Here is a 20,097-nt window from a genome sequence, read left to right on the forward strand (position 1 = left end):
CTTGTTCCGTATGAATAGGATTCAATTTTTGAATAATAATAATAATAATAATAATAATAATAATAATAATAATAATAATAATAATAATCTAAAAGAACGATCTGTTTTATCAACGAAAATATATCCAAGAGGACATTTCAGGGTTTGTGTATAACCTAAAAGAACGATGCCGTTTCGAAAGTCAAATTTTCACCACAATCGTAACATCTGTCAAAAAGGAAGATTGGATTGAAGATTATTGTGCAACATTCCACTATCTAATGATCTAACTTGATTTCAAAACTAAAATATAACTTGATTATAAATTCATAGGAACATGAACTAATTTAATTGCAAAATTGAATGAGAAAATAATCATGAATTCGCTGACCTGGTTTCATGCTTCTGAGACGCTTCAGAAAATATATGTCATGTATTATTTTCTGCGAAATCGAATTATCAACGATAAAATAATTAATAAAACTGGACGTAACCAAATAAGTTTTTTTTGGGGGGAATGAATTTCGTTAAATAACATCCTAGATGAAGATAGATAGATATTTTTCGAAATGGAATCCTAACAATCAATTTCTCTCTGAAATATCTTTTAGTCTTCATGACGTGCTATTACGCTTACCCAGTCATACATAAAAAGAATGTACCTGCAATCAGCAATTCATCAATTCCACCTGGCGCCATGATTGACCAGGAACTAAAGCAATCTATCATCAATCATCAATCAAGCAAAACCTATTCAGTGCAATGCGTGCAGTTTTTATTCAATCTGAATCTATTTACCATTTTTTAAAATTCTGGTTTAAAGTATAGATGTTCCTTTGTGAGGTCGAGGATAGAAATATACCGTGTGATTGATGGCATTGCTCTGATGGTGAAATATGGTTCGTTTACCTGACTATGTATTGGGAGAGAGAGAGAGAGAGAGAGAGAGAGAGAGAGAGAGAGAGAGAGAGAGAGAGAGAGAGAGAGAGAGAGAGAGAGAGAGAGAGAGAGAGAGAGAGAGAGAGAGAGAGAGAGATATTTGGGCATTTTGTTGCTCAATGCAGGAAGTATTGTTCTTCTGGAATAAAAAAAACAGGATGAATAAAGGGAGCTGACTTATGAGAGAGAGAGAGAGAGAGAGAGAGAGAGAGAGAGAGAGAGAGAGAGAGAGAGAGAGAGAGAGAGAGAGAGAGAGATCTAGGAATTTTATAGTTCATTACAGGATTTTCTTTTTGAAACAAAAAGAAATAGCAAGAATAAAGGAAGATTTTCTACGAGAGAGAGAGAGAGAGAGAGAGAGAGAGAGAGAGAGAGAGAGAGAGAGAGATTGTATCTGTAGCTTAACAGTAAACCGTCCAGTCTAACCTAGCCTCGTCTATTTATAAGAGAGATTTCCAATTAAAGTTATTTTTACTAAAAATAAAACTCTAAAACATACAGAACGAAGGACAGGAACTTTCAGTGTACTCTAATCCCATTTACTTCAACAAACATCTTTCATAATTTTACCTCTCGTACTGACCAGTTTATCCTATTTTAAAGATAAATTTTGTAGAAAAAGAATGATAAAACATACAAGACTGAAGGACAGGGATTTCCAGTGACTTCTAAATTAAGATTTAAAAGTCATTTTTAGTCAAATAAAGCTTTAAAACATACAGAACGAATAGCAGGCATTAGCAGTGCATTCTAAATCCCATTTACTTCAACCTTGTAAGTTGAAATCCTCCTTCGTTTCCGATCCGAAGTTGAGAAAGCGAATAAGAAGAAGTCTTTCTTTGCATCACGCGAAATATACCAAATGCAATGATTGAATTAATCTTCCCTGGAGTCTTAATGGAAAGTATAATCTTATTAGCCGAGGACAAAGGACATCTGAACTACACTGAGCACAAACTGGAATGAAAACTGGCATTTTAATCGATAGTTGCCAAGAGTAATCTGCAAAAAAAAAAAAAAAATATGGATAGTCTACAAAGAAATTAATGCTTCCATTTTTAAATACCTATGCCTGTCTATACATACGATACTATCCAATGGTATTTATTTAAAAGATATGAATATTCCACACGTTCAACCTTTAGACTTTTCAATACTTATGCCTGACTATACATAGGAGGCAATTCAATGATGTTTGTTTAAAAAATATGAATATTCCACAGCAGATATTAATCTTTAGGCTTTGGAATACGTATGTCTGTCTGTACATAGTAGAATATCCAATATTTGTTTTAAAAATTTGAACATTCCACATCTTTTAGAGATTGTGGTTGACACTGGAAAAGTGTATTGAAAATTATCTATTTCTGAACTGGTTTAGGTCAAGATATATCCTATTTGCAAAAACATTAGTGACACCAAGTTGAAACGTTGTCATTAAGTGAAATGTAAATAAAGTATAAATTGTAAGTTTTAAATCTTTATTTAACTAGGTAAACTGATATTGGTACAATCACCTCGATACTTTTGACTCCTAGAGAAAACTAAAATATTTTTATAAAGCAAATCAAATCAGTTTAATTGTTTTCATTTCTATGCTCAAACAAAACTACTCGAAAATGGGTTTTTATCTGCCTTCTGAACAAATCTTTGATAACACTCCATCAAATGTAGTTTTTTTTTAACAAACAAAATCAAATTAGTTGTTTTAATCTCAAACTACGCTCAAACAATATTACTCCGTGTTTTTTTTTTATTTGCCTATTGAGAAAACCTTTGACACATTCCATCAAATGTATTTTTTTTTACTTACAAACGCAATCAGTTTAGTTGTTTTAATCTCAAACTGTGCTCAAACAACAGTTCTGAACAAAGCTTTGAGAAACCTTCCATCACATATATTTTTTTTATTAACAAACAAATCAATTTAGTTATTCTAATTGCAAACTATGCTAAAAAAACATAACTTTAAAATAGTCTATTTTATTTACCTTCAGAACAAAGCTTCGAAAAAACCTTCCACTTCATAGATTTTCAGCATCAAAACACTAGTAAATATCACCGGTCGAACTGAGGTAGCGAAAAAAAAAATTGTGTGTCCTCTAGCTGAAAAGAGGAAGTCCGCTGATAGGACAAAATTTAATTATAACTTGTACGAAATCGTGTGTGACGCCAGGAGGGTAACGCCGTGGAAAAATGAACGATGAATTTGCAATTGAATTTCCTCTCTCTCTCTCACTCTCTCTCTTTCTTCTCTTAGATGAAAAATTGTGATCGTGATACATATCAAAGTCACTGAAAGCACGACTGACATATTTTGCTATAATTTCCCGTCCCTATGGCGTAAGAATAGTCCTCAAATTTATATATATATATATATATATATATATATATATATATATATATATATATATATATATATATATATAAATATATATATATAATATATATTTATATATATAATTATATATTATATATGTTTATATATATATATATATATATATATATATATATATATATATATATATATATTCCCTTCTTCAATGTTGCCCAAGATTTATCTGTCGATCTACAAATAATTATGTCTCTTCTTCCATATCTCGTAATACAAACTTTATCAGAATTATGCCTACTGTCATAGTTCTTATAGTTCCTGTTTTTTTGTTATATATATATATATATATATATATATATATATATATATATATATATATATATATATATATATATATGTGTGTGTGTGTGTGTGTGTGTGTGTGTGTGTGTGTCTGTATAGCTTAAATTCAGTTTAATCCTTTCCACCTGCACTAGGACCTTTGAATTTATGTATTATACCTGAAACAATATAATGACTTCAAAGTATACTCAGTATACCACTTCCTGGAGATATGATATAACATTAGAATGTGCCATAAAAGTATTTTGAAATTTCACATCAAATTTGTAAGAATGTGCTTTTGAGAAAAATTATTTTATCTTTACGTAGTCACTGTAAAAGGCTTCCTTTAAAAAGAAATACGTTTGATCAAATCTTATTTCCGATTGAATGGAAGAATGTTCTAGAAAAATGCATCATCACAGGTGTTCGATTGGAAAAATTTGGCTTTGCAGTAAAAGGGTAAAAATAGCAAATATTTTTCCTTTATATTATTCGCCTGTGAATTCATTTTATTCAGAATGTGAAACTGAACTTTATTTTGTGGGGTAGAAAAAAAATATACGTTACAGTTCATATATTTGCTGTAAGCAATATGGATTATGTGTAAAAAAAAACACATATAAACACACACACACACAAATGCCCGGTAATATGAATCAAAGGAGTAATTTTCACCACTGCTTTATGTATCATGGATATTATTGTTGTTACATGGCATCATCCTACTTCGAAATTCTATCGTTCTTTTAGGTTATATGTAAAACAAATCTGTTATGTTTTCGTGGATACTTTTCTTTATATGAAAGCTTTCATATATACAGATTTCTTTATTTCGAATTCAAAAACAACTGAGCATCTGAAAATGTTAACTTGTGTAGGGGTTTTAGTGTAGGGGCTGTGGGCTGTCTCTGAGCAGCTATGATGATGTTACCGCCTCCACACTGTCGCTGTCTGTGCTTGGCCCTCATCCGGGCAGCATGTATTATTTGTTTGTGCTATTCAGCAGAACACGGCGCATCTCCAGCAATGGCCCCACCTCGCAGGAATACGCCCGGAACACCAAGGGCTCGAAGGCCATCTGTAGCTACCCGCAGAATCCCAGTGATCCCCCGGAACATCGTTCCGTCCATGCTACACGCTCTGGCAGTCCTATCAGCACAGCAACAGGCGATTCAGGTGCTTCGGGCTGGCCCCGCTCGTGCCTCCTTGAATACGGGAGCGGCCTCCCTCCCGAGGATTCCACAGTCGTCAGCACCAGAGAAATGCGAGATCGAGGTGTCATAGGTGGAATTCCGGTCCTGGAGGTGCTCAATGCCCTGTTGGTTGCAACTTTGCAGATGGCCAGGTACAGAAGCTGTTCATCATGTCCGGCTACACTGCGTCCCCGCCCTTCAACGGGCCCTCGACGCCAGGCTTACTGATGCTCAATGGCGCAATCTCACAGCCGAGGGAAAAATAGTGCTTCGACCATCAAAATCAGGCAGTGCACTGGTTTTTTTTTTTTTTTTAGTATAGTGCAAGGGCCATCCAGATCAGTCAGTGAGCGATTATTTTATTTAGTTCACACAGAGAGCTGCCGATTGTGATTTCAAATGCCCTCACTGTGATTTTGACCTGTCAGAATGCATGTTACTACGTAAAGTTATGATGGAATCAGTAACAGAATTTAAAAAGGCAAGGGTTTCAGTTATATATTCTTTAATAATACTGATGCCTGACGGGCCATGTGCTGTACGTTTGAAGCGACCAGCAAGATGCTAAAGGCTGGAAATCTTGGCGCTATTTTCTTAATACGGCTGGCACCGACACCGACTTGGATACCGCACCGGAAGCTGCAAGGACCCAGGGGTAATGTGAACCTCAAACATCGTAGTTGCAGTAATTGCGGAGGTCGACATGGTCGGGCCAGGGCCTCTTGCCCAGCCAAATCCCTCACATGCCACGTTTGTCAGAAGGTAGGTCATCTGAGGAAATACTGCAGAAGTAATAAGAAGAATCCAGAGGGACTGCAGCATCTGTAGACATTTCAGGAGCCGCTGTAGTGGATGAAGCCCGCCACACCCCTCAACCGACGATCAAGGTGGAGGAAGAACATGATCATGGGAGGGGCGGTAAGTTTGCCACCGCTGTGACGGACACGGGCGCCAAAGTGTGCATAGCGGGACCCTCCCTGCTTTCATTAATTAATGCGCGACCTGCACTGCTGCGACACTGGGCTGGCCTGAGGGATGTCGCCGACATACCCCCTGAGGTGCATGAGATCGGCTACCTGCCGAATGAAGTATGAAGGGCGCTCCACTTTGCAGGACGTTTATTTCATGAAGACAGCTAAACACTTCTACCTTTCATTAACAGCCTGTAAGGAGCTGCGCCTAGTACCAGAGAAATTCCCTCATCACGCTCTTTCCGTGGCCTCACTGGACGTAAATAGGCCTAGTGCCTTCAATGGCACAACTCCAGCTGCAACGGTCACCATGCCTCCAAAACAAACGACAGTGCCCCTGCCACCGTTAGAGGAGAATGTTCCAAGAGGATGAAAAATGCTGCAATTACCATTTCTCGATTTCTAAGCATTAGGAGGATGAAGTTAAAGCCCAACTCTTTATCGCGCAAGCCGCAGAGAGGATGTATGTGCTCCGTGACGTCACACGGCGCACTTGGTGCTGAGCGTCAATACGACTTACTGGTCGGCGCCTCTTGAGTTCACAATATTGTTTTTGTTAATGTTATAATTATTTATTCATAAACTTGCACATGAAAAACAAACTAAACATTGGAAATGGAAACCAACAGAATGGGCACTTGAGAAAATAATATAAACTTGATTTATAATTCATTTAACACTCCCCTATTACCGCCTTAAAACTGTTAAATCTTCATCAAAAATCACTGAACTATTTTTTTTTATTACCTTTGCTTTGCAGTGGTTGTTTCCCTTATCAGTTTAATATTTTGATTCTAAAATAAATTCCGCGTCTAAAAAAATAACTAATTATATCCTCCGGAACATCAACATTTTTGCCCTTGAAAATAACGAGAAGACTGGATAATGCTTATGCAGCCGGGAGGCATATTCCCCAACTGTATTATGGGTCGGGGTCTTCCCTGAAAAAATTCTGACGCCATATTTTAAAAACTAACCATAGAATTTACTTGAAAATAGTCTCAATCAGTTTACCACGCCCAAATTTGATATCGATACAACCCTTAAACTATCCTAACCTAACCCAACCTAACCTAACCTAGGCAAAAAAAAAAAAAAAAAAACCAGGCGGCCCACTCGTCTGGCCGAACATGCCTTCCGGCTTCAACGTTTCCCCACGGAAAGTTTTGAATAACTCTTCCATATGTTGCAGATCTTTTTGAAATTGTACAGAAGGTCTATGTAATATTTTTCTCTTTACATTTGAGATCCAATCCTCGCTTGTTCCATCTATATCAGCTGAACCTAAAGATGGATACTTATTCCTAAACTTACTACGTGCTATGAATCATCCCAAATAACTTCAAGACTCATTTTCTATCACAGATTAAATTTCCCATGACATCTACCTCATTCTCAATCTCATCGGTTACAGGTAGGAGACGTCTCATGAGATGTAGAAATATATATAATATATATATATATTATATATATATATATATATATATATATATATATATATATATATATCTTGTATATATTATCTTGTATTTTATCATTTTGACATTCCTTACAATAAAAATTATGAAAGACCTATTCATATGAATGAAAAAATTGGTGTAAATTTCCTCTCTCTCTCTCTCTCTCTCTCTCTCTCTCTCTCTCTCTCTCTCTCTCTCTCTCTCTCTATATATATATATATATATATATATATATATATATATACTATATATACGTATATAACTTCATTTTCACCTTCCTAACCACCGATATAAGTAGGCTTATTCATATGCAAGAAAATCTCTAGTAATCTCTCTCTCCCTCTCTCTCACATAATCTTCCCCTTCCTTTACCAAATAAACATAGTCTAAGCCTAACTGCAGTTATTCTATAGGTCTAGGCCTAATTGCAGTTATTCTCAACATACATAGGTCTAGGACTAATTGCAGCATTCTCAACATACATAGGTCTAGGCCTAATTGTAGTTATTCTCAACATACATAGGTCTAGGCCTAATTGCAGTTATTCTCAACATACATAGGTCTAGGCCTAATTGCAGTCATTATCAACATACAAAGGTTAGGGCTAACTCCAATTTTGTCAATCTTAACCGGTGAACGCGGTTGATTTGCATTAGGGATCGAATGGAAGATATAACACTCCGTATAAACCTATGGTTCATTCAGTTACGGAAAACGCTCTCTCTCACTCTTTCTCTCACTATGTCTCTAAAATAACTGTCCCCTTCCTTTGCCCAACAAATAATTGGCCCATTTCATGCACATGAAAACAATTTCAATAAAGTCTACGTGTCTCTCTCGTGCTGAATTGTATATCCCCTCTGTAGTTATTAACAACTTACAGGTCTAGGCTAATTTCAGTCTTATCATTCTTTACCAGTCAATTATTTACACGCATTAAAAATCGAACGGAAGATATATTTATGCGCTTTAATGGGTAAAACTTTACTTTAGTTGCGCGGCCTGATTCCCGCCAGTCGTCGACCGGGGAGGGTTCCGCATACATAAATAGATGTAACCTTCCTATAATGCCAGGTCCTGACCTAACCAGATCTTACCTACCCAACCTAACCTAGGGCGGCTTGCCCTGACCTGGCGGGGGACTTCGTTGCCCCTGGACCTCACCTTCCAAAAAAAAGGCCGTAACCTGTCTCGGTCGACGACTGGTGGGAATCAGGCCGTGCAACTAAAGTAAAGTTTTACCTTTTGATTGACAGAACTATTCGTATAAACCTATAGTATTTAATATTATATTTATCCACAGTTTTAAATGTAACACGTAGACTAAACCAAACTAAATCAAGATATTTGATACCTGAATCAACTGTGGCACCATCATGCAGAGGTAAACGTTGGATCGGTATGGGCATCATCCTTCAGTTTTCTTGCATTCGCTGTTCAGTAGTGGAGCAATTCATGCCTGAAGTTTCTTGCATAACCGCTTTGTTGAAAGTGGACCGAACACACTCTTGCGTTGTTGGTTATTTGGTCACTTCTGTAGATGTTCACCCACTTCCTCCTGCACATTTCGGGATCTTTAGGGAGTAGGTAAAAGCTAACCTTTTCACTTCCAACATTGTCCCTTTCTGTGTTACAGCATCCATAAATAGCACATATCACCATGGCCGTGTTAAATTCCAAATACCTCAAAAATTGGCACAATTTCATGAAAACTCCCGCTAAGCTATTGCCCAGCGGCTACCGATGTCTCTCCATGTGACGTCGTGCTCGGGAGTGTTGAAAAATCAACCTCCGCGTAACTCATCTTACATTTTGCACTTAGCCATTGCGTCCCGTAAGAAATATATCCAAATCTGCAGGGATGACAGATTTTATACGTTAAAAACATGTATCAGTTGATAACTTTGTCTGTTAAAGAGATTTTCTTTGGTTGAAACATATAGTCAAGAGTTAATTTTCTTACGTTGAGACAAATACTCAAAGAGCTAATGTCATGTCACTGTTTGTCTCAGCACTGGCTAACGTTCACGATCGTTTATGACGATTGTTTTTGTTTTGTTTTGTTTTGATGTTTTCTCTCTCTTATCCAAAGATGTCTGTTTAATAATTACTCATATTGTTTATTTACTAGTGAATTTTGTGAACAAAATAATAATGAGTTTAGGAGAATATTGTCATTGCCAAATTCTTGGAGGGGAGATATGGGGGTTTTTAATGTACGAGCTGTAGGCTGTCGTCAGTCGTCACTCTCCCAGCAGCTGCCGACAACGACGCTGTCGCTGTCTGTACTTTGCTCTCATCCAGACAGCATGTATTATTCTTTGTATGCGCTTGTAGAATAAAGATATTCAATCACACGATATGAAACAAAATTCTTTAGAAATTCCGTCCCAGTTGAAACTTAAGGAATCGCCATCTTGGCGTCTTGGCAGACACTGGTGGACCATCAGGGCAGCCAACAGCTGGAATTTTTCTGAGGCGAGAAATTTATTATAAAGCACTATATAAAGAACATTTGATAAACCAGGTTTATAAATAATTACAAAACTAACAATTTTGCTATTCCAGCGGGTATTTCAGGTATTTGGTACCTCACAGGAAGTGATATATCTTCATATTATGTTGGCAATTTTGGTTCCTCCTTCCCAAGGCAGCCATTGTTTTGTACCAAATGAGTCGTTGTTTCCAGCAAAATTTTTTAATGCGGGTTCTGGGAGCCCATTATTTAGACTCTAACAATTTAAAACTATTAATATGACTTATTAAATTAATTAGAGATTTTTTCTCAAAAGTTTAAAAATATTTTGCCGACGTCATTCAATAGTTCTTCTATTGATTACTATAAACGCCCGAAATTTATCATTATTTAATTCCCCGGCAGTAAAGTACTTCAGGGTGTGAGGGTGATGAGTGGTCGCCTTTGGCGGTGCAAGGTCTACGAAACGAGAGCATGAGTTTCGTTCGTCAATCTTTTTCCCCGCCCCAACCCCCTCTAGGTAAGGAAAATCTAGTGGACAGCACTCTATTCAATACGCATTTGACAGTCACTGATAAAATGTAAGAGCAGAAAAAAGCTTTTATTTACTGAAAGGCTTTCAAATGTTCCGTTTGTCACTGCCTGCCATGTCAAACGTCAGACTATCATTACTGGTAAGCTGTCACTAATTTATTTAGACAGTCACTAAAATCCTTTAAGAGTAGAATGAATCTTTTATTTATTGAAATGGACTTGCAAATGTTGCATTCTGCACTGCCAGCCATTGTCAAAATCATAACTGGTAAGCAGATGACACCACAGATTTGAGTTCCCGCAGTAGTGAAGTCTGCCATTAATATCTCTGATGAAAGATACATCAAGTTATGTATTATTATGAAGATCTTGGATTATTTTGTCTGTGCATTTTATTTTTCTCATGGGCAGCCTAAATACACAAGCATTTTTTTATTGGTGTTGTCCTACATAAGCGATCCTGCATATAAAATGTTAATATCATTGTGAGATTAGGCCTACACATCAAATTCTTATATTTTGAGTCAATGACAGGCCATAAACCTACAAGTTAATTTTGAGGCAATGACAGGGCATAGGGATACACATCAAATTCTTATATTTTGAGGGAATGACAGAGTGTAGGCCTGCACATCAAATTCTTATATTTTGAGGCAGTGGTAAGGCATAGGCCCTACAAGTTACTTTCATATATTTTAAGGCAATGACAGTGCATAGGCCTACACAATTTCTTATATTTTGAGGTAATGACAGGGAATAGGCCTACACATCAAATTCTTATATTTTGAGACAATGGTAGGGCATAGGCCTACAAGTTACTTTCTTATATTTTAAGGCAATGACAGGGCATAGGCCTACACATCAAATTCTTATATTTTGAGGCAATGACAGGGTGTGGGTCTACACATCAAATTCTTATATTTTGAGGCAATGACAGGGTGTGGGTCTACACATTAAATTCTTATATATTGAGGCAATGACAGGGTGTAGGCCTACACACCAAATTCTTATATTTTGAGACAATGACAGGGCATAGACCTACAAGTTAATTTCTTATATTTTGAGGCAATGACAGGGCAAAGGCCAACACATCAATTTCTTATATTTTGTGGTAATGACAGGGCATAGGCCTACACAAATTTTTATATTTTGAGACTGACGGCATAGGCCTACACATAAATTCTTATATTTTGAGACAGTGACAGGGCATAGGCCCACACATAAATTCTTATACTTTGAGGTAATGACAGTGCACAGGCCTACACATAAATTCTTATATTTTGAGACTGACAGGGCATAGGCCTACACATGAATTTTTATACTTTAAGGCAATGACACGGTATAGGCCAACGCATAAATTCTTACTTTTTTTAGACAATGACGGGTCATAGGCCTACACATTAAATTCTTATATTTTGAGACAATGACAGGGCATAGGCCTACACGTCAGCTTCCTATTGCAAATAGATTTCTACCCGTATCTGTTGGAAATAGAGTAGTTAACAGCTCCGGCCCCACAACATATAATGCATATGTATACGGTGAAATGTACATGTATAAGCACGTGCATGTACACATACCTGTGTATATGCGTCGATGGCCATAGTAATGTAACGCCACTTATACCACAGAAAATAATTAACGCCATTTTTACCACAGAAAATAAAAGTAAAAGTGAAAAGGATCTATTTGTTTTTGGTTAAGAATAAAATTGTATTCTCATGAATGAAAATTTTCCTTTTTTTGTGAATGGGTTACTTTTTTTACTTGAATGAAACTCAAGGGCTAGAAAATGAAAAAAGTTTTATAAATGAAAATCATATTTGTTTTGAATTTTTTTTTTCGTTACTATTGTAGAAACGGGAGAATTTTTCCTTATTCCTGAGGAGCTTGACTAAAAAGAAAAACGAGAAGTATAGACTTATCCAAAGTCTAAATAAAAAAAAATAATTTTTGCAAATAATGCCATTGACTTTAATAGAAATATGTGTATATTATACATTATATATATATATATATATATATATATATATATATATATATATATATATATATATATATATATGATGTATATATTAATGTATATATATATATATATATATATATATATATATATATATATATATATATATATATATATATATATATATATATATATATATATATATGTAATGATAATTCAGTGTAAGATTGCTTTTAAGCCACAAGCAGTACCTCCCGTTTTACTTCTGTTAAGGCAAACCGCTTTGTGTCTACAGCAATGTGTATGGGGGGGAGTTTCAATCCCAGGAACCTGAGGCTTTGGAACAATGTATTCAGTTGCGGTTTCCCTCCGTCATTCCTATGCTCAGCAGGTATGTGGCGGATGAGAGAGAGAGAGAGTGGAATGTGATAAGAGGGATTGGAGAGACGTGCAGATGGCAGCAATTAGACTCATGTTTAGCCAGGGAGGCATCAGTGAGGCTATACATCAGCCTTTATGGTTAGACACTAGAATTTGGATCAACTATACGTATGGATTGACAAAGCTGTCATTGTTGCAGTATATATATTGTATTGTATATATATAATATTGTATATATATATATATATATATATATATATATATATATATATATGTTATATAATATATATATATATATATATATATATATATATATATATATATATATATATATATATATATATAAGAGAGAGCGAGAGGGAGTTTCAAGGCGTGAAGCGCTATTATATTAGAGCCAGTCACGCTATAGCCCCGTTTTCTCATGCTGGAGAAGTGGCTCTATTTCCTCCTGACGTATCTCATCTCCTCACCAAAGAATCTAGAGAGTTTTCACTTGATTTTCACTTCATTTTTTGTATTTCCTTCTCATTTATTTTTTACTTCATTTTTACTTCATTTTCACCTCTTTTTCACTTCATTTTTACTTCCTCTTCTATTTTTTTTTTTTTTACCTCTTTCACTTCATTTTCACCTCATTTTGGCCTAATTTCCACCTCATTTTCACTTCACCTTGGCCTCATTTTCGCCTCATTTTCACTTAATTTTCACTCCATTTTCACTTCATTTTCACATTATTTTCCTCATAACCTTTGGGTTTATTCGTGTTTGTATGTGTGTGGGTGAAATTCCTTTATAACCCTTCTTTTATTATACATTGTAAAAAATAGATTTATATTATGATATATAATTAGATTATAATATATATATATATATATATATATATATATATATATATATATATATATATATATATATATATATATATATATATATATATATATATATATATATATATATATATATATATGTGTGTGTGTGTGTGTGTGTGTGTGTGTGTGTATATATATATTTAAAAAATCGAAAAATTGTGAGTTCATTTCGAGTTGCTGTTATATTTACGTGTGGGTGGATGTGTGTGTGTGCGTGTGTGTGTGTGTGTGTGTGTGAGAGAGAGAGAGAGAGAGAGAGATGGCCTTACGAATATAAAGGAAATTCACTCTTCCATTGCCTCAAACTTATCCATAGTTGGAATGTCAAGTCTTTTAATGTAAATCAGATAATTATTTTATACATTTATTTACTTATATTTATTAGTATATATCTATTTCTGTTTAAGTATTTGGCATTTATTTTTCCTTCTGATTGTTTCGCCAGCAGGAAACCTTCACTCCTTAAGCTAGCTGTCCTTGGAGAATCATGAAATGACAAATGAACCAATTGACTGATACCAAGAATTATCTATAGAAAGGTAAGTAAATTAGTTTATCTATTTTTTGAGTGCTTTGGGAGTCGCAATGTTAATGACATTTGGAGAGACACGTTGATTATTTTATTTAATTACGTTTTTTCATTACTTGGGGAGTTACAATGTAATTACCTTCAGTAAGGCAAGTTAATTATTTGATACATTTATTTAATTTTGATTACTTGGGGAATTTCAGTGTTAATGACCCCTACACAGACAAGTTGAGTATTTTTTATGAGGACTTGCGGATTTCCACTGTTAATTAAATTTAGAAGGAAAAGTTAATAATTTCATCTGTTTACAGATTATTTTCAAGGACTTAAGGCCTTTCAATGTTTACCCAAAGTCAGATTTGACTTTTCCTATTTTTTTCGGATTTTCTCCTTTTCTTCACACAGACATGACTGCAATATATTTGGCTTCCTATGTCCATTTGTATTAAAGTATTGTCCCTTTTCACTTGCACGATTTTTCGGAATTTTTGTGTTTTTGTGTGTTTCAGGAATGTTTTGGTTTTTGTGTTCCAGGAGTGTTTTTCGTTTCATTTGTTCGGAAAAAAAACAGGCGAACTGTTATTCCTGGAGAATATTTCCTATTTTACCCTTCTTGACTTTACTGGATGTAGTCACATTAATATCCCCAAAAACAAAGAAACGAACAAAAAAGCTGAAGAAAAAATAAAAGTTTCATGAAAGGATCATTGTGTTTTCTCTCTCTCTCTCTCTCTCTCTCTCTCTCTCTCTCTCTCTCTCTCTCTCTCTCTCTCTCTCTCTCTCTCGTTATATCATTCATTTTAGCATTTTTTAACTTTCTTATCGTTTTTACATTTATATCCCAAAAAAACAAAGAAATTAACAAAAAAGTAATAAAAAAGTCATTAAAATCATAAATAAACAAATAAAAAAAATTAATATCCCCAAAAATGCAAAGAAATTATCAAAAATATTAGATAAAAATCTTTAAAAAAAATAAAAAAATAAAATAAAAATAAATCACTTTCACGGACCTGACAGCAGAAGAAATCCGTCCATTTCGTATATACTTCCTTCTGCCTTTCACAACAGTGGAAACTCTGAATGGGAGCCTCTGCTAATGATCCCAGAAACTTCACCCTAACTTGAAGAGAGAGACAGACAGACAGAAAGAGAGAGAGAGAGATATTTTTAAGGTTTGGGGAACCAACGTGAGAGCTTACAGTAACGTCACGAATGCAGAAATGGGAAACTATCTTTAAAGTTAATTTTAACGCGAGAGAGAGAGAGAGAGAGAGAGTGAGAGTGTGTGTGTTTAAGGGTTGGGGAACCAATGTGAGTGCTTTCAGTAACGTCAAGAATGCCGAAATGAGAAGCTGTCTCTAAAGTTAAATTTAAGGAGAGAGAGATAGAGTATCCTCTCTTGAAGTTGATTTATATTTTTTTAATGTGCTTTTTTAAGGATACCATAGAGGGAGAGAGGTATTATTACATAAGTTGATTTATTTCTATTTTATTTGTAAATTTAATTTTTATAATGTCTTTGCTTTTTTAGGGATACCAGTAGAGAGAGAGAGAGAGAGAGAGAGAAAGACCTTACTATTATATTTCGGAAAAAAGAAATCTCGCAGAATTTCGAAATGAAAGCAGAACTCAGAAAAACTTTCTTCGCCTTGATTATTTTGCTCGTTTTCTTATTTCCCATCATTTTGGCTTCTTATTTTCTTTTGTCCTCTTATTTTCCATCATTTCTTCTTTTGTTTTTGACTCACACTGAGGCTATGGTTTGTATTTGCCCTTAAAGTTTATCAAATACATTTTTTTATCTGCGAAGAAATGATGTTTGAATGGTGTACCAAAATGCTATCTCTCTCTCTCTCTCTCTCTCTCTCTCTCTCTCTCTCTCTCTCTCTCTCTCTCTCTCTCAAAAGTTGCCTCATAACATTCATAATATCAAAGTTCTTTTCTAGAATCATATCATTTGTTTCCTGTTTTTCACATATAATGAATTTTTAAAATGTGGAAAACAGTAAACAGATTTATTCGCAATTTTTAAGAGAGAGAGAGAGAGAGGATGATTAATATTATATTTGAAAACGGAAAATCTCATGGAATTTCTATATTTTCATCATCCAAAAGCTGCTCGTACTTTTGAGGAGAGAGAGAGAGAGAGAGAGAGAGAGAGAGAGAGAGAGAGAGGGATACCTTAATATTATATTTGAAAACGGAAAATCTCACGGAATTTTGATATTTTCATCATTCAAAAGGCTACTCGTACTTTTGAGGAGAGAGAGAGAGAGAGAGAGAGAGTGAGAGAAAGAAAGAGAGAGACCTTAATATTGCATTTGGAAAGAGAAGAATTCACAGAATTTTGAATTTTCGTCATTCAAAAGCCACTCGTACATTTTGAGAGAGAGAGAGAGAGAGAGAGAGACAGAGAGAGAGAGAGAGAGAGAGAGAGACCTAAATATAGTATTTTGGGAAAGAAAAACTCCCAAGGGGTTTGGACATTCCCATCTTTCAAACCCCCCCTCCCCCACCAAAACAGGAACGAGGTCGTTCTCTTAATCCCAGCCTAACAGCCTCTGGAATTTAGGAGAATCTGAAGGGTCCCGGAAATTCTGAAGCCTATTCTGAAGCCTGTTCTGAAGGCTATTCTGTTCTGAAGCCTTTCTCAGCTTCTCTTTCCCCTCCTGAGCCCATTTCCAAGGGGAGGACAATGGATTGTGTTTGTGTTTCTTGAGCTTTTCAAATTGTACTGTTTTTATTGTGTGTGTGTGTTTTGTGTGTGTGTGTAACTAACTATAAAAGTTTGGGAAAGAGAAAGGTTGTAAATTATAGTAAATTATTAAACTTTTTTTACTTTATGTAATAGTTTACTGAGTGAAGACAAACAGAAATACATACATGTTTGTATATATTTTATATGTATATACATATATATATATATATATATATATATATATATATATATATATATATATATATATATATATATATATATATATATATATATATATATATATATATATATATATATATATATATTTATTATTCAATCCTGTTTAAAAAAGGAACAAAGTGGCCTTTTTCAACTGTATATCTATGTTTATTTTCTCTGTTATCAAGAGGAACCTGTTACAGGCACTGACCTCATTCAGGTCCAGTATTTACAAATAGGCCTTATCAGCCGTGGTCTATTTCGTCGGTATAAATTCTGCACGTGTTTCATGAACGCTATTTGGTTAATTTTGTGGTTATAACCTTTCATTTGATAGGGTCTCGTGTAGCTAGATTGTTAGCCGCTGACACTGACACATTGTTTTTAAAGAATCTACACTGAAAAAATTATAATAGTTGCTGTAATTTAACAAATTAGTGAACAAACTGAACGAGATTATGTCAACGTATGGTACCTATTCACGATAATTGTCGTGTATATTCGTTGACAAAACCTTAGTTTTTTTTCGCTATTCCTGCATCAGGCTGTTTATTCATGGAACTAATCAATCATTCCAAGCGCTTGCTTTGTTTCTTCTTTAAATCTTCAGCTGAAAACCCCTATGGACAGAGTCAACAGACTTATATAAACCCAAGAAACCCAAAAGGGCTCCAAAGGGAAATCAGCCTGCACAGAGAGAGAGAGAGAGAGAGAGAGAGAGAGAGAGAGAGAGAGAGAGAGAGAGAGAAGGTTTAGGCAAAGGTGAAAAATAAATGAATATGAGGGAATAGAAAATAAAAACAGATACACCTGAAATTCAGGAGACGTCAGCAGCAGCTTCAAAGGGTAGGAATGAATTTGTTCTTCGCTGAAACATTTGGAGGTCAGAAAATTCCACAACTACCTTGGGCGAACTGTTCCCCGTTTTTGTTGTAGCCATGATGAAACTCCCAGCGAACTCAGTATTGATTGGTCACTGCTTCAACCCGAAAACGTCAAGATTTGAAAGGTTTGGGGACTCAAACTAAATCACTGCAACTCTGTATTGATTAGTCACTGCGTCAATTCGAAAACGTCAAGATTTGAAAGGTTTGGGGACCCAGACTAAATCACTGCAACTCGATTAGTCACTGCTTCAAACCGAAAACGTCAAGATTTGAAAGGTTTGGGGACTCAAACTAAAGCGCTGCAACCCAGTATTGATTAGTCACTGCTTCAAATCGAAAACAACGTCAAGATTTGAAAGATTTGGCGACTGAAACTAAAGCGTTACATTCGTAGGGAGTCTCCATATATAACACTCACTCCATTCCTAATTAATTCCATCTGAAGCAGCCCAGCCCCAGACGCTTGCAGGTTGCAAGTGCCTTAATGACTGCTAATGCATCATGCAAGGGATATGAACTTTCCCTGTAACTCACGGATAATGGAAGCACCCACAGAAGGGTCTTACATTACCCCCAAGTAGTAGGTTCCATCAGGATCGAACTCCTTAACTCTCTCTCTCTCTCTCTCTCTCTCTCTCTCTCTCTCTCTCTCTCTCTCTCTCTCTCTCTCTCTCTCTCAGCTGTATGAACTCCGCACTTGGGGTAAGTTTGTCTGTCTTTTGTGAAAAGAGGATATACTGTATTTGTCACTGCCTCTTGGAGAAGTGGATATTTGTCTCTGTCATTTGAGAAAAGAGGGAATTTTTTCATTTTGTCTGCTGGGAAAAGAGGATATAGTTGTCAATGCCTTTTGAAAAAGTGGGTATATTTGTCTCTGCCTTTTGTGAAAAGAGGATATATCTGTCTGTGCCTTTTGTGAAAAGAGGATATTCTTGTCTCTGTCTTTTCAGAAAAGATGATACAGGCTACTTGTCTCTGCCTTTTGAGAAAAGAGGATATACTTGTGTCTGACATTTGAGAAAAGAGGAATTGTTTTTATTTTGTCTTTTGAGAAAATAATATTATTGTCTCTGTCCTTTGGAAAAGTGGATATACTTGTCTCCGCCTTTTGGAAAAGAGGATATACTTGTCTCCGCCTTTTGAGGAAAGAGGACATATTTGTCTCTGCCTTTTGAGAAAAGTGGATATACTTGTTTCTGTCTTTTGGAAAAGCGGGCATTTGTGTCTCTGTCGTTTGAGGAAAGAAGAAATTTTTGTCTCTGTCTTCTGAGAAAAAAATGACAATTTTGTCTCAGCTTTTTGGAAAAAGAGGATATCTCTGTCTCTTTGTCTTTTGAGAAAAGAGGTAATTTAAGCTTAGTCTTTGGTGTCGTTACAGGAACTGATTAGTTATTGAAAATCTGTGCTACCATTTTAATAATGATCATGATTACAGAAAAGAAGGCCACTTAACAACGCACCTAGAACCAGGCTACCTAATCCACTTGAGTCAGAACGACGCTTACTTAAGCAGCGTTTGAAGCTGGGGTTTTCTGAGCTGCTTCAAATTCTGATCTCCTCCTCCCCCCACTCGGATTTAAAGCATTTCGAGGGATAAATAATCATTCGTATTAAGGCGAGGGTGCATTTCCAATATACTTTTTATCCTCCGGGATAAAACACTCGGATTAGCGTTGGTAAGAAAATGTATTTTTTGGGAGGAAAATATATTCGCACTGATGCATTTATGCATGTCGATCTTTATGAGGGCTTATGCGGGCTCATTCAGATGCATATGCAAACGCTTCCTCTCTCTCTCTCTCTCTCTCTCTCTCTCTCTCTCTCTCTCTCTCTCTCTCTCTCTCTCTCTCTCTCTCTCTCTCTCTAATACATGCCTAACAGTATTCAAGAATAAACTATATGCATCTCATGTTGTCACTATCTGATCTCTCTCTCTCTCTCTCTCTCTCTCTCTCTCTCTCTCTCTCTCTCTCTCTCTCTCTCTCTCTCTATGGTAAGGATTCTTTAACCAGAACGAAAGTGCAACGTCACATCTCTCTATCTAACCTTCCCCTTCCCCCCATTCTCTCTCTCTCTCTCTCTCTCTCTCTCTCTCTCTCTCTCTCTCTCTCTCACACACACACACACACACACACACACACACACACACACACACACACACACACACACACACACACAGGTAAGCAGGAAGGCTTTCATCACAGACACGAAATAAGCCTAGCTAAGATTTAAGGCTTTGATCATTTATTGACTGGAAGTCCTAAATATTTGACCTTGCAATAAATTTGATGTCACCCCCTGTATAGTCGAGGCCTAATCCATCCTATGCTATCTCTC

General features: G+C 35.7%; 1 long non-coding RNA gene across 2 annotated transcripts in view; it reads right to left on the reverse strand.

Moving 5' to 3' along the window:
• LOC136832876 (uncharacterized) overlaps window positions 1–9,634 on the reverse strand; it is a 198,836-nt gene extending 189,202 nt beyond the window's left edge. For both annotated transcript variants that reach the window (XR_010851341.1, XR_010851340.1), the window contains exon 1: window positions 8,556–9,634. This is a non-coding gene — a long non-coding RNA (uncharacterized lncRNA). The remainder of the gene's footprint in view (window positions 1–8,555) is intronic.
• Between the last annotated feature and the right edge of the window lie 10,463 nt (window positions 9,635–20,097).

The sequence above is a fragment of the Macrobrachium rosenbergii genome, chromosome 50, assembly GCF_040412425.1.
Source record: "Macrobrachium rosenbergii isolate ZJJX-2024 chromosome 50, ASM4041242v1, whole genome shotgun sequence".
NCBI classification, from domain to species: domain Eukaryota; kingdom Metazoa; phylum Arthropoda; class Malacostraca; order Decapoda; family Palaemonidae; genus Macrobrachium; species Macrobrachium rosenbergii.